At 46.6% G+C, this 12,919-nt stretch overlaps 1 protein-coding gene across 1 annotated transcript in view; it reads right to left on the reverse strand.

Annotated features, from left to right (window-relative positions):
• trpa1b (transient receptor potential cation channel, subfamily A, member 1b) overlaps nucleotides 1–12,593 on the reverse strand; it is a 64,423-nt gene extending 51,830 nt beyond the window's left edge. The window contains exon 1 of the mRNA XM_056254132.1: nucleotides 12,543–12,593. The gene's annotated coding sequence lies outside the window, so the exon portion shown is untranslated. The remainder of the gene's footprint in view (nucleotides 1–12,542) is intronic.
• Nucleotides 12,594–12,919: the final 326 nt, after the last annotated feature.

The raw sequence follows: 12,919 nt of genomic DNA on the forward strand, positions 1-12,919 counted from the left end.
AGTTTCTTTCCACAAGACCAGAGCACGAAGGCAGCGCCGCGTGACTTTGATCGTGCGGAGTGGATTTCCCCTCGGGGAGAATCCCTTGGTCCTGAGCCACCACCGCAGCGGTCTCATGTACAACAGGCCAAGGTATAACGTTGGACACTGCTGCCATCAAACCCAACAGTTTCTGAAACTGCTTTACAGTGAGTAGCTGGCCTAGCTTTACTGTTTCAAGGCTGAAGAATCGAAGCAATGCGGGTGACCTAATCCCAAACAATGCCCAGAAAAGTGGTCTCCAGGGAAGGAGATAAACACTTTTCTTCGTGTTCAGCCTCAGCCCCCACTTCCTTTTTCTCCGTAAAGTACGGGGAGATAGCTAGACCGAACGGAAGAACCCTATATTGGAATGCCTCGCCCCCGAAGGCAAACCTCAGGAACTTCCTGTGTTGTGGAAGTATGGAAATGTGGAAGTAAGCATCCTTTAGATCTATCGTGACAAACCAGCCCTCGGACCTGATTTGTGACACGACCTGCTTGATAGTGAGCATCTTGAATTGAGCTTCCCTACCGAGCGATTTTATAGGCGCAAATCTAAAATTTGACGCAACCTCCCATCCTACTTTGGAACGATGAAATATCGGCTGTAATAACCTAGCTCCAAACTGGGAGGAGGAACCCGTTCTATAGCCCCCTTTTGAAGGATTGTTTTCACCTCTTGTTCCATTACCAGAGCCTGCTCGGGGCCCACACTATGGGCAGAACCCCTCTGAGTTTCGGTGGACGACACCTAAATTGGATCGCATAACCTCTTACTACTGTCGGCAGGACCCACTGAGATATTCTTGGAAGGCTTTTCCACTCTGCCAAACAAATTCTACTAAGGGTACCAGTCTCTCGAGACTGGTCTTTGGTGTAATTTGAGCAGCAAACACAGCGCCCTGTAGCGGCGCACCGGCAGGGAACAACTGGTTTGACCGCTCTGAGACCCTCCTCAGAGGGAGCGAGCGTCCCTCGGGAAAGCACTCGCTGGGACCGTCTACGCCCCGGCATGAAGGCGGGGTTGGCAGAACGGGCCCCTGAAGGCACCGAGGAAGAATGGGCACCGTAAAAAGAGGTGAACACCTTTCTCCCTCGATGGGGACCACCCTCAGTGTCAGAGGCGGCGAGCGTCCCTCGGGAAAGCGCTCGCCGGGACCATCTGCGCCCCGGCATGAAGGCGGGGTTGGCAGAACGGGCCCCTGAGGGCACCGAGGAAGAATGGGCACCGTAAAAAGAGGTGAACACCTTTCTCCCTCGATGGGGCCCACCCTCAGTGTCAGAGGAGGCAAGCGTCCCTCGGGAAAGCGCTCGCCGGGACCGTCTGCGCCCCGGCATGAAGGCGGGGTTGGCAGAACGGGCCCCTGAGGGCACCGAGAAAGAATGGGTACCGTAAAAAGAGGTGAACACCTTTCTCCCTCGGTGGGGACCGCCCTCAGCATAGCCAATATAACTGTCCTCAAAACAGTTCTATTGCTTTTTTATTTTTTTTTATTTTATATATATACACTCACCGGCCACTTTATTAGGTACCCCATGCTAGTAACGGGTTGGACCCCCTTTTGCCTTCAGAACTGCCTCAATTCTTCGTGGCATAGATTCAACAAGGTGCTGGAAGCATTCCTCAGGGAGTTTGGTCCATATTGACATGATGGCATCACACAGTTGCCGCAGATTTGTCGGCTGCACATCCATGATGCGAATCTCCCGTTCCACCACATCCCAAAGATGCTCTATTGGGTTGAGATCTGGTGACTGTGGAGGCCATTTTAGTACAGTGAACTCATTGTCATGTTCAAGAAACCAATTTGAAATGATTAGAGCTTTGTGACATGGTGGAAGTAGCCATCAGAGGATGGGTACATGGTGGCCATAAAGGGATGGACATGGTCAGAAACAATGCTCAGGTAGGCCGTGGCATTTAAACGATGCCCAATTGGCACTAAGGGGCCTAAAGTGTGCCAGGAAAACATCCCCCACACCATTACACCACCACTACCAGCCTGCACAGTGGTAACAAGGCATGATGGTTCCATGTTCTCATTCTGTTTACGCCAAATTCTGACTCTAACATCTGAATGTCTCAACAGAAATCGAGACTCATCAGACCAGGCAACATTTTTCCAGTCTTCAACTGTTCAATTTTGGTGAGCTCTTGCAAATTGTAGCCTCTTTTTCCTATTTGTAGTGGAGATGAGTGGTACCCGGTGGAGTCTTCTGCTGTTGTAGCCCATCCGCCTCAAGGTTGTGCGTGTTGTGGCTTCACAAATGCTTTGCTGCATACCTCGGTTGTAACGAGTGGTTATTTCAGTCACTGTTGCCCTTCTATCAGCTCGAACCAGTCTGGCCATTCCCCTCTGACCTCTGGCATCAACAAGGCATTTCCGCCCACAGAACTGCCGCTCACTGGATGTTTTTTCTTTTTCGGACCATTCTCTGTAAACCCTAGAGATGGTTGTGCGTGAAAATCCCAGTAGATTAGCAGTTTCTGAAATACTCAGACCAGCCCTTCTGGCACCAACAATCATGCCACGTTCAAAGTCACTCAAATCAACTTTCTTCCCCATACTGATGCTCGGTTTGAACTGCAGGAGATTGTCTTGACCATGTCTACATGCCTAAATGTACTGAGTTGCCGCCATGTGATTGGCTGCTTAGAAATTAAGTGTTAACGAGCAGTTGGACAGGTGTACCTAATAAAGTGGCCGGTGAGTGTATGTGACCAGTTACGGAAACTAGGGACACAAGTCGGTTCTGGGGCATTTTGAGTTATTCATAGATTCTGAAAGTGTAGTCTCCAAGCTTTCCAACAATGTGTAACACATGGAAATCTGATAATATTTAGAGAAGTTGTGGCCATTTGAATGTAGGCACTTAAAATAACTAAAAGTTAAGATAACAGCCTCTAAAGATGTGCAGTTCTCACCTCTCTCTGCTGGGGGGAGTGACAATAGGGCTCATTTACATCTTATTTAGATAAGCCATACCCCCTGTAAAGCTTCCCCCTGTGCTTTACAGCTTTTTTTCTTTCCTGAGCTAGCTAATAACAATAGGTAGGTATTGGGAAGGTCTAAACAGACTAAACATGCGATAACGTGTAGCCTACGTGTTCTTAGAATGAACACAAAACGACAAACTTTAATGTTTATGGAAACTCACCCCCAGGACCGGCGAATGCACTTCTGCCGCTCTAGGCAAAAAACAATTGTGCTGCCCCTCTATTTGCAACGTATACCAGCAACAACACACACAAAGACCAATATGCCATACATATAACGCAAAACCAGCAACAACACACAAAGACCAATATGCCATACATATAACGCAAAACCAGCAACAACACACAAAGACCAATATGCCATATACATATAACGCAAAACCAGCAACAACACACAAAGACCAATAAGCCATAGGCCTACATATAACGCAAATAGTGCGCAACGCGCGTGTGCCCAAAATGTCAACAATATTAAAGTTTATGCAGGAGGCAAATGTCTGCTGGCATTTTTCTTTAAGCAGTCATGACAGGAATTTTCCAAATAATCACATTTCACTTCCTCAAATTACTGTTGCAAATCTCTTTACATCACTTTCTTATGTGCATATACACACACAAATGAAATGTCCGCAAGCACATTATATCATCAGCAGGTTCAGCATCTTAAATAACGACTAGAGAGCAAATGAAGCTTAACTTACGTTTCAGAAACGCACACAGCAGGCCTTCATCGCAGCAAAGGTCTTAACTGCATCCTCTATTTCGATTCTCTGTGCCAGTTCATGTTGTTGCCAGTCCATTAAGTCTGTTCCCTGTTCACAAAACGTTCCCCATTCAAAGCAATCGGGATGTCACATATGAAACAGCCAGCCACCGTTGTCAGCGAGCCGAGCCGCCGTATTCAAGGACCGAGAGCGCCCCTACTGCATGCTAGAATCCCCGAAAAACAAGCCGATTTCAACCTCAAAATGTACGCTTTTAAATATACCAATACTGTTATCTCAAACATGGAGAGGCTTCTTCATCATCTCAACTAACAGATTCTGCAAAAAAGCGGAAATCACAAATTTTGAAAAAAAACGCTTCTTTCTCATTTTGCTCGCAAGTTGTGCTGCCGACTTGTGTCCCTGGTTTCTATAACGGGTCACATATATATATATATATATATATATATATATATTATATTATATTATATTATATTATATTATATTATATTATATTTATTTTTCAAAAAGCTTTGGCTGAGAGTGCCGCGTCTGGTCCCACTGTCCAGCAGGGGGAGCGCGAGACGCGATACTATGCGATGAGCTCGTGGACGGCCGGGGCTACTCCCGCCCAGCAGCTCCGTGGAGAGTGAACTTTTAATGGAAGAAACCTTTTGGAAGGAAGGAACCGTTTGCCACTGAAACTGCTTAACGCACCAGTGGGGCTCGACAGCCTTATAGACAAACGGGTCGGTCCGTATGGTTGCGGAGAGTTTGGGTTACGGAGAGTTGTGAGATTATGGTTTTCTAACACCTACTCCCGTGTAATGGAAATCATTATGAACATCAGCTATGCTAATTATTTCCCATCTGCCTTTCTGCTGTTATCTCGGGACGCTTGTCCCGAGAAAAATGGCGTTCGTAGGCTCCAGTTTGGTATCCTGCCTCTCACGGGGATTTCGGATGCCTCAACGCCTGTGATGAGAAGACCAACGCCTGTGAAGAGACGACTCAACGCCTGCGAAGAGACGACTCAACGCCGGCGATATGTTATCCCCTAAATATTACATGATTAACTAAATGTATTTTTTCCAGGTACTCTCTGATATGGACTTACTGTAAAGCTTCTTTAAAACCCTATGATTGTTAGCCAGAGGAGAACTGGCCCCTGACTAGCCTGGGTTCTCCCAAGGTTTTTTTCTCCATCCAATCTGATGGAGTTTTGGTTCCTTGCCACTGTCGCCTTGCTTTTGGCTTGCTTAGTTGGGGATATTTAATATTCAACAATATTATTGAACTGTGTTGTACTACTTTCATGTTATCACTGTGAAGCTGCTTTGATGCAATCTGTATTGTGAAAAGCGCTATATAAATAAATGTGACTTGACTTGACTTGACTTTTAAAAGCTGCTGCCTGCTTCTTTTCTTCCTGAAATTATCAATGACAGTAATAACTAAGTCACTGAATAACCCCGCAGGGGAGAGAGGATCATCTAAAAGAAAGCTTTCTCTTTCGGTTTCATGTTGGAAAAAATCATTTTACCACAAATCGGCAGCCTGACGCAGTTCTCGAACCACGTCAGTACTGCCTTCTCACTCACGCTCACGTCCTTTAGCAAATCAGCCTGGTATGCCTGCAATATAGACATTGTATGCAGACACGACGCAGCCTGACCTGCCGCCAAATACACTTTACAAAGCCGAAATATTTCATAATGGCTTGGAAGGTAATGCCGGTGCTTTAAATGACAATGCAGCCTCGGAAGAGAGATAGCTCGCAAGCGTCTCTTTTACCCGCGGCAAAGCGCTGTCTTTTCTTTTCAAAAACCTAGCCCCCGCTAAATCTGAATATGTGAATAATTGGGGGCTAAAATTATATCAGAAGCCTGCTTCTTCCATAATCTCGACACCTCAGTATGGAGATAAAAAAAAAACGGCAAGCACCGGCATGGAGGTTGCACACGGGAAGGGAGAAATCTTTCATCTAACTTAGATTTAATAACAGACTCCTGCCTAGCCACTGGCCACTCAATGCTTAGTTTTGATACAGCTCGAGTAAGAACCTCCATGAGCTCTTCGCTTTCGGGAGTGTTAGGTGGCGAGTCCTCCACATCTTCTCGTCAATACTGCCTTTTCTCCTAGTTTTTATAACTAACGTTAGATAGTTGCAGTACTGGTGCCTCAGCCCGGGCGGAAGAAACCGCAGAGCGTGCTTCCAAACCGGGCTGAGACACTGGATCTAACAGGTAAAGGCAGAGATAAGGCAGAGCCCGTCTCTAACCCCGCTGAAAGATCCATTTGCGATCCCCACGATAAGCGTCGCCGCTCAGCCTCGGCAGAAGCGGGACTCGAACCGCGGGGAGCGCGCACCGAGCACTCTCCTCAAAGAGTGCCCGGCGAGAGTGGAGTGTCCATAAAGGCAGACGCTCGCAATGCTCGCAGCCAGCCCCCCCTCGAGAGCTGACTGGGCATGCTGCACTCCCAAACAAACAACACAAAGAATGTGTGTATCCCCGCCCGTTAGATAGCGCGAGCAGGGAGGAACACACTTCTTAAATGCCGTTCGCTCGCCATAGTCTCTCTATGTTTGTGTGGTGTAAATGTGATAACTCCTGCCTAGCAAATACTAAAGACAGACACAGTGTTTACACTCAGACAGATTCACATATAGCGCAACTGAAGGCACAGAAGCTGATGCGCTTGTGTTTTTTGGGGTGCTTTATAGTTTCCTGGTCGATGACGTCACCTGCCTATGACGTTCCGTCTCTCCATTGGGCTGATTCCATACGTGCTTCATGACGCACAACGCAGGGGCGTTCCCACAGCGTTTGACGCAGCTCGAAGTTCCCTTGAAAGGGAACCTGTTTCTTTTGCTAATCCGGAAAATCTTCTGAATCACGAGAACAAACAAACAAAAAAGATAAATATTGAGTGGCATCTCCACATAGTCTAAAAGCTGTTTTATAAGAGTATTATGAGCAAGATATTTGATAACGTAGATCTGTTTTTTTTTTTATGTCGACAGGCAAGAGAAAACGGTGTGGCGCGAAAATGAAAATATATGAAATATGTGTATTAATTTTATTTATGTTTATAAGTTATAATCATGTGTGGAGTAACGCATTATAACAGAAACGGCCAGAAATGACTTTTAATTTTACAATTTTGGAGAAATAAGCTTGTGGTGAGCAGGATGGCCGAGGGACGTGAGAGAACGCCGCGAGGCCGGTGGTGCGATTGCTAATGAGCAGCACCTGTGAAGCACACCGGTCTCGCATCTCTCACGGAGGAGCGGAAGCATAAAGGGGGAGCGACGGAGTGGATGATCGAGAGAGGAACAGGCCTGCTTTTGTTTGTGCTTTGTGTTATTTTATTTTGGTAGCCAGCAGTCGTCCGTGAGGGACTGCTGGCAGGTATAGTGTTTATTTCATTTAAATAAAGTTTTATTTTGATTGTCCGCCGGTTCCCGCCTCCTTCTTCCCTGAACCTTGCTACAAAGCTCAATATAATGTAATGTATTTATAAAAAAAAAATCTATTTAGCCCAGAGCTGGCTCGGCACCAGCTGACAGATGATGGCGCGTTTAATCAACGGCGCCGAGAGACGATCGAGTAGTGTCTGAAAGTGGTGTTTCTATTATGCTGGTGAGCTCACTATATAGTGCTCTACTCCCTACCCCCTACATAGGGGTTAGGGAGTAGTGGTTTGAGTGGAGATTTCGGACACAGCCTTTGTCTATTTAAAGCTGCAGTCCGCAGTTTTTCCTCTTTGTCGCCATCTCTGTTCGAAATCTGCAATTGCAGTCATTCGCGGAATTATCAACTTTACGTAAGTTGTACTTCGACACGGCACAGCGCGGATGAACACAATGTTTGAGGAGAGTGTGCAGCTGTCAATCACCATGCGGTGTGGATACTGGCATTCAGAATCACAGATTATTCTTTTTGGAAGTATGACCAACATAATAATTTTCACCGGAAAATGTCATCTGAACAAGTAAGTAATATCCACTTTTGTTCCGGTTCTGACATTGCAGTAAATCGCGCTGATTAAATCTAAAAATTGCTTATCATATCACGCGAAACCGTGCAAATTATACTTTGTTCTCAAATTGTTAATGTTAACAACGTCAGCATTGCGTGACTACATGTAACGTCCTTCCGATATGTATCCTTGTTTTCGCATGAGTCCGGTTGCAGTCTCTTTTTTTCTGTAGCCACTCCGAAGTCCGAACGAAGTCTTTTGCGTTTTACAATGGGTGAATCTGTTGTCAATGGTGATTGTCGTTTAAACCTTTCTGGATCCGCCATCAAATTGATAAGTTTAATTATATCAAGTTCTGTGAGAAAAGGCTATAAATCTCCACCTCCAACATCCTCACACACAATATAGCTTGTACTAGCCGAGACTCCTTCTTTATGTGTACAGATGTGACGTAATGACACAAAGACATGCTCGAATCTCCCGCGGAAATCCACCAGTACCACTGGAATTAAAAACATTATTACAAGCTTACCGCTTTGAATCGAGCTAAGGCAAGCAGATAGTTTTGAACACGGGCTGGTTATGTATTTTATCAAATATGTATTTTGGATAATTTTTAACCCAAAAAATAATGATACTCGGTTACTAACGTAACCTCGGTTCTCTCTAGAGAGGGAACGAGTATTGCGTAAGTTTAGCTTACGCTACGGGAAAGATTCATCTTCTCGAGATATTGAAGCCAAAAAAAAAACTATCCTTAATTTTGTATTCATTGTCAACACAGTGCAGCAGCTAGCAGACCTAGAGCAGGCCATCTCGCGTGCTCATTGGCTGCCCTGCTGGCATCTGCTGCAGCCTACCAGTGAGCCCCGCGTGACGTCACGCCCAATGAAGGGCGCTCGCGCCTTCATAGCGTCACAGCCCGCCAGAATGGGCGTGGCTTAGCGTATAAAAGAAGGGGCTGTAGGCTGACTTCCCTGGTTTTTCGACGACTGAAGCGAAGTCGCTCGTGGCGCGAGCACGGCCGGTTACGCAATACTCGTTCCCTCTCGAGAGAGAACCGAGGTTACGTTAGTAACCGAGTATCGTTCTCTTACGAGAGGTTCTCTCGTATTGCGTAAGTTTAGCTTACGCTACGGGAACACTTTGTCAACGCCATGCGCGCCAAGCATCCACCATGAGACCCCGAACTTTCAGGGGAATCCTATAAGGTGGAGAATAAGGTGGCCAGCCACGCGGGCCATCACTTGTACATAAGCACACATAGGGAATACAGAGCAGCGCGCCGGTCTGTATAGGCACATGGCACATACCCTACTTAGTGCAGCTCAACCAGGAGAGCTGAGTCATGTGAGAGTGATCTGAGCAGGAGGTCTGGGCAGAATACACCTCTCCTTTAAACTGACAACAGTTTAGCCTGCAAGGGGGAGCTCCAGCCCGCCGCTACACATATGTCATGGATAGAAATTCCACTGGACCATGCCCACGAAGAGGCCACGCCTCTCGTGGAATGAGCCCTGATGCCCAGAGGGCATTGCAGACCTTTTGAAGCGTAAGCGGCTGCTATAGCGTCCACTATCCATCTGGACAGGCTCTGTTTCGAGGAGGCGAGACCCTTGGTGCGCCCACCGAACGAAACAAACAGCTGTTCTGAACGCCTGAATGAGGCGGAGCGCGTAATGTAAAACCTCAGCGCTCTGACATCACTTTCGCTGTCAGATGCTGGCAGAGCTGACAACGAGATAACTTGCGCTCTGAACGGAGTGCCCATCACTTTGGGAACGTAGCCATGTCTAGGTCTGAGGATGACTTCAGAGTAATTCGGTCTAAACTCAAGACACGATGCGCTGACAGACAGACATGTGCTTGTGTGCAGGGGTGAACACTGGGGCGTGGGCACTTTCACTACACTTAAAACACCAACGGCGTGAGCCGGACCAGACATTATACTCCTTTGAGATTTTCTCTGGGTCGCCGTCAAAACGGCGTATGTGTGCAGGCGAGAGGGCAAATGAACCGGCTCGTTGGCTGCTAAATGGACCACTGCAGTAGCCTGTTTGAAGGGGACTGACAGGGAAATAAACTTGAATACGGCGGCTCGCTGAGGAGAGCCGCATAAATTTTATCTGCTGCGGGAGCCAGAATCGAACACGGGTCTCTAGGGCGAAAGCTTAAGGTTTAGCCACTGAGCCACAGGGGAAACAACATAAGCTTTAGTTGGCGCGAGCAGATAAGAGAGAGAGCGTCATCACAGTTTTCGTGTGCGTGTCGGCATTGTCTGCAGGAGTGCGTGTTATAACAGGCTCTCTACTGCAGTATAGACATTACCAGCCGCTCGAACTAGGAGGAGCTGGAAAATGTTTGAGAAAAAGAGGGGGTTTGTCAGGCCTCGGCGGGACAAAAAAACCACACTCTCTCCTTCTTTCGCCGGTGACGCATGCGCTCGGGGGCGCGCGCTCGCTTTCTGTACGTAAGAAAGCTGGTCGCGAGCTCAGAGAGGAGAGCTGCATAAATTTTTTCTGCTGCGAGAGCCGGGATCGAACACGGGTCTCTGGCGCGAAAGCTTAGAGTTTAGCCACTGAGCCACGGGGGAAACTACGAAAGCTTAAATAGCGCGAGCAGATAACTAAGAGCGCGCGCGGCGCGGTAGCTTCCTTGGAACGTAAAGGAAGCTAGTCGCGGTTAGAACAGCAGTCCATAGCGTGTCCCTCGACCTCATCCTCAGACGCGACGGCAGTGAGGCTCGTGAGCGGCAGCTGCGCGTCGGTGAAGGGAGGCAGGGAAGGTGAAAAAGCGAGGCTCGAGGGAGGCTTTCCGGCGAGCGCGTCGCTGTGGCTACAGGCTCCGGCTGCCTTTTGGGAACGGTGCTTATCACTGCGTGGTCCCACAAAGGGCGGAGTGACTGCTTCTATGGGGGGCGCGATAGCTTCCTTGTAACGTAAAGGAAGCTAGCCGCGGTTAGAACAGCAGTCCCTTGTGGCGTGTCCCTCAACCTCATCCTCAGACGCGACGGCAGTGAGGCTCGTGAGCGGCAGCTGCGCGTCGGTGAAGAGAGGGGGGGAAGGCGAGAGCAAGGCTCGAGGGAGGTTCTCCGGCGAGCGCTTCGCATTGGCCACAGGTTCCGGCTGTCTCCGGGGCCCTACACGAGCCGCAGGAAATGCGAGGCATCTTTAAAAAGACACTCGCGCTCTTTTAGGAGAAGCTAGAAGAGAATACAACAGAGTAAAAGGATACGTCGCCGGATAGCGTAGCTCGCACGGATGGCTGAAGGTGTCGAAGACGGCCGGCTTCCTCAGCGCTGTCCTTAGCTGGCTGTTCGCTGTTCGACAGCGGCGGTGGCTTCTCTCTGATCCAGCGATGCGGAGAGCTCGCTGAAGAGTCGAAAAATCAGGGAAGTCAGCCTACAGCCCCTTCTTTTATACGCTAAGCCACGCCCATTCTGGCGGGCTGTGACGCTATGAAGGCGCGAGCGCCCTTCATTGGGCGTGACGTCACGCGGGGCTCACTGGTAGGCTGCAGCAGATGCCAGCAGGGCAGCCAATGAGCACGCGAGATGGCCTGCTCTAGGTCTGCTAGCTGCACTGCGTTGACAATGAATACAAAATAAAGGATTTTTTTTTTTTGGCTTCAATATCTCGAGAAGATGAATCTTTCCCGTAGCGTAAGCTAAACTTACGCAATACGAGAGAACCTCTCGTAAGAGAACTACGGACTGCAGCTTTAAAATAGCCCATTCAAATAAAATCGATTTACTAAAATGATTTTCCAACACGATATGTGAGTAATCACAAAAGTGAGTGAGTTAGCAATCACAATTAACATGAAGAATAAGCCGATGTCATGTTTCACCTAAGATAACCACAATGCTGAGAATCAGTCAGTGATGGGTGTACCGGAGCTGTTAAGCAGGAAAATCAAATCCACCAAACAACAGCCTGTCTGATTGAACTACAGAAAAAGCTTTATTCCATTTCGACTACTGTTTAAAGTTGTTCACTGAGGTCAAATTACTGAAGATCCGAACACACGCTGACAACATCCACATGCTTTTAAATTTAGATCCAGGTAGTGTAGTGTGCATCTTTTGTGTGAGATTATTCTTGGAAAACGGCCCAATTCGGGAACTTTGGAATAGAACATCTAATTTTCAAGGAAAACACATTCTATCCTCTGCCAGATAAGTGCACTAATTGATGCATTACTGCCTGTGTAATTTGCAGCAGACACAGTGAATACAGGAAGTCTTTTTATTTTCAAGATGAAGCACTGAAGATGGTTGCCAAGCAGTGAGCAAACACTGCTAAATGAGATAGACCCGGGCTCCTGTAAACGCAACAGTCTGCTCTTGGAATACGGCCCGTCGCACAGGTGTGCTGAGATGCAAATTGTTTTCTTTTGTTTTTGTTGCCATCAAATCATTTTTATAGTCTTCTAAGAATTTGCAGAGAAATGCACATTGTAGTTCTCCATAATTGACCCATTATCTAGACTCGTTAAAAGTTATTCATTAATGAGAAACAAAAGACAAAAGATAGTGCCAGCAACAATTAGAAAAAAGAAAGTCACTGAAAAATCAAAAGGTGAAAAATATTTGTAAAATTAGAGTTGATAGCCAAAAAAATATTATTATTAAACGTTTGTTTGGCATAAGACTAGAACCCAGTCATGCACTGGTATTGTAATTAAATTGAATAAAAAAGGCATAATTTGTAATTGTAATTAAATACTTATAATCATGAATCAATAAGTTAAAATAAATAAAGTCATATATTTTATATCACATACATTACAAACTACTTGTTTATTATGACATAAAGAGAAGGAACATTTCCTACCTAGATGATGTGTCTGCTGAGCAGTTGTGCGCTGTGGTCTTGCTCTCTCTCGTATGAAGTGAGTTATATACTGTGTTGGTTGAAGGATATCCAGTTACAGTGGCTCTCACTCAGTCATCTAACGCTGTCATTACAGCCTATGCTAATTTCACATGAGACTACTTCAAATGCTGGTAAATGTAAAAGTAAATGTCCAGACAATGGCCTGTGGTTTCACATGTAATATTGCTTCCCAGAACTGATAAAAGGATTTTTGAAACTAAATAAAAAATTGTGGCTTGTGGCTTCACTCAGTGTATTGAAATAATTAAAATATGGATTTTTGGTTTGTCTTTGGTTAAAACTGTGCATTATTTAAAAGGAAAAGTAAGAAAATT

The sequence above is a fragment of the Rhinichthys klamathensis genome, unplaced genomic scaffold (assembly GCF_029890125.1).
Source record: "Rhinichthys klamathensis goyatoka isolate OS25496 unplaced genomic scaffold, OSU_Roscu_1.1 h1tg000110l_1, whole genome shotgun sequence".
Classification (NCBI taxonomy): Eukaryota; Metazoa; Chordata; class Actinopteri; order Cypriniformes; family Leuciscidae; genus Rhinichthys; species Rhinichthys klamathensis.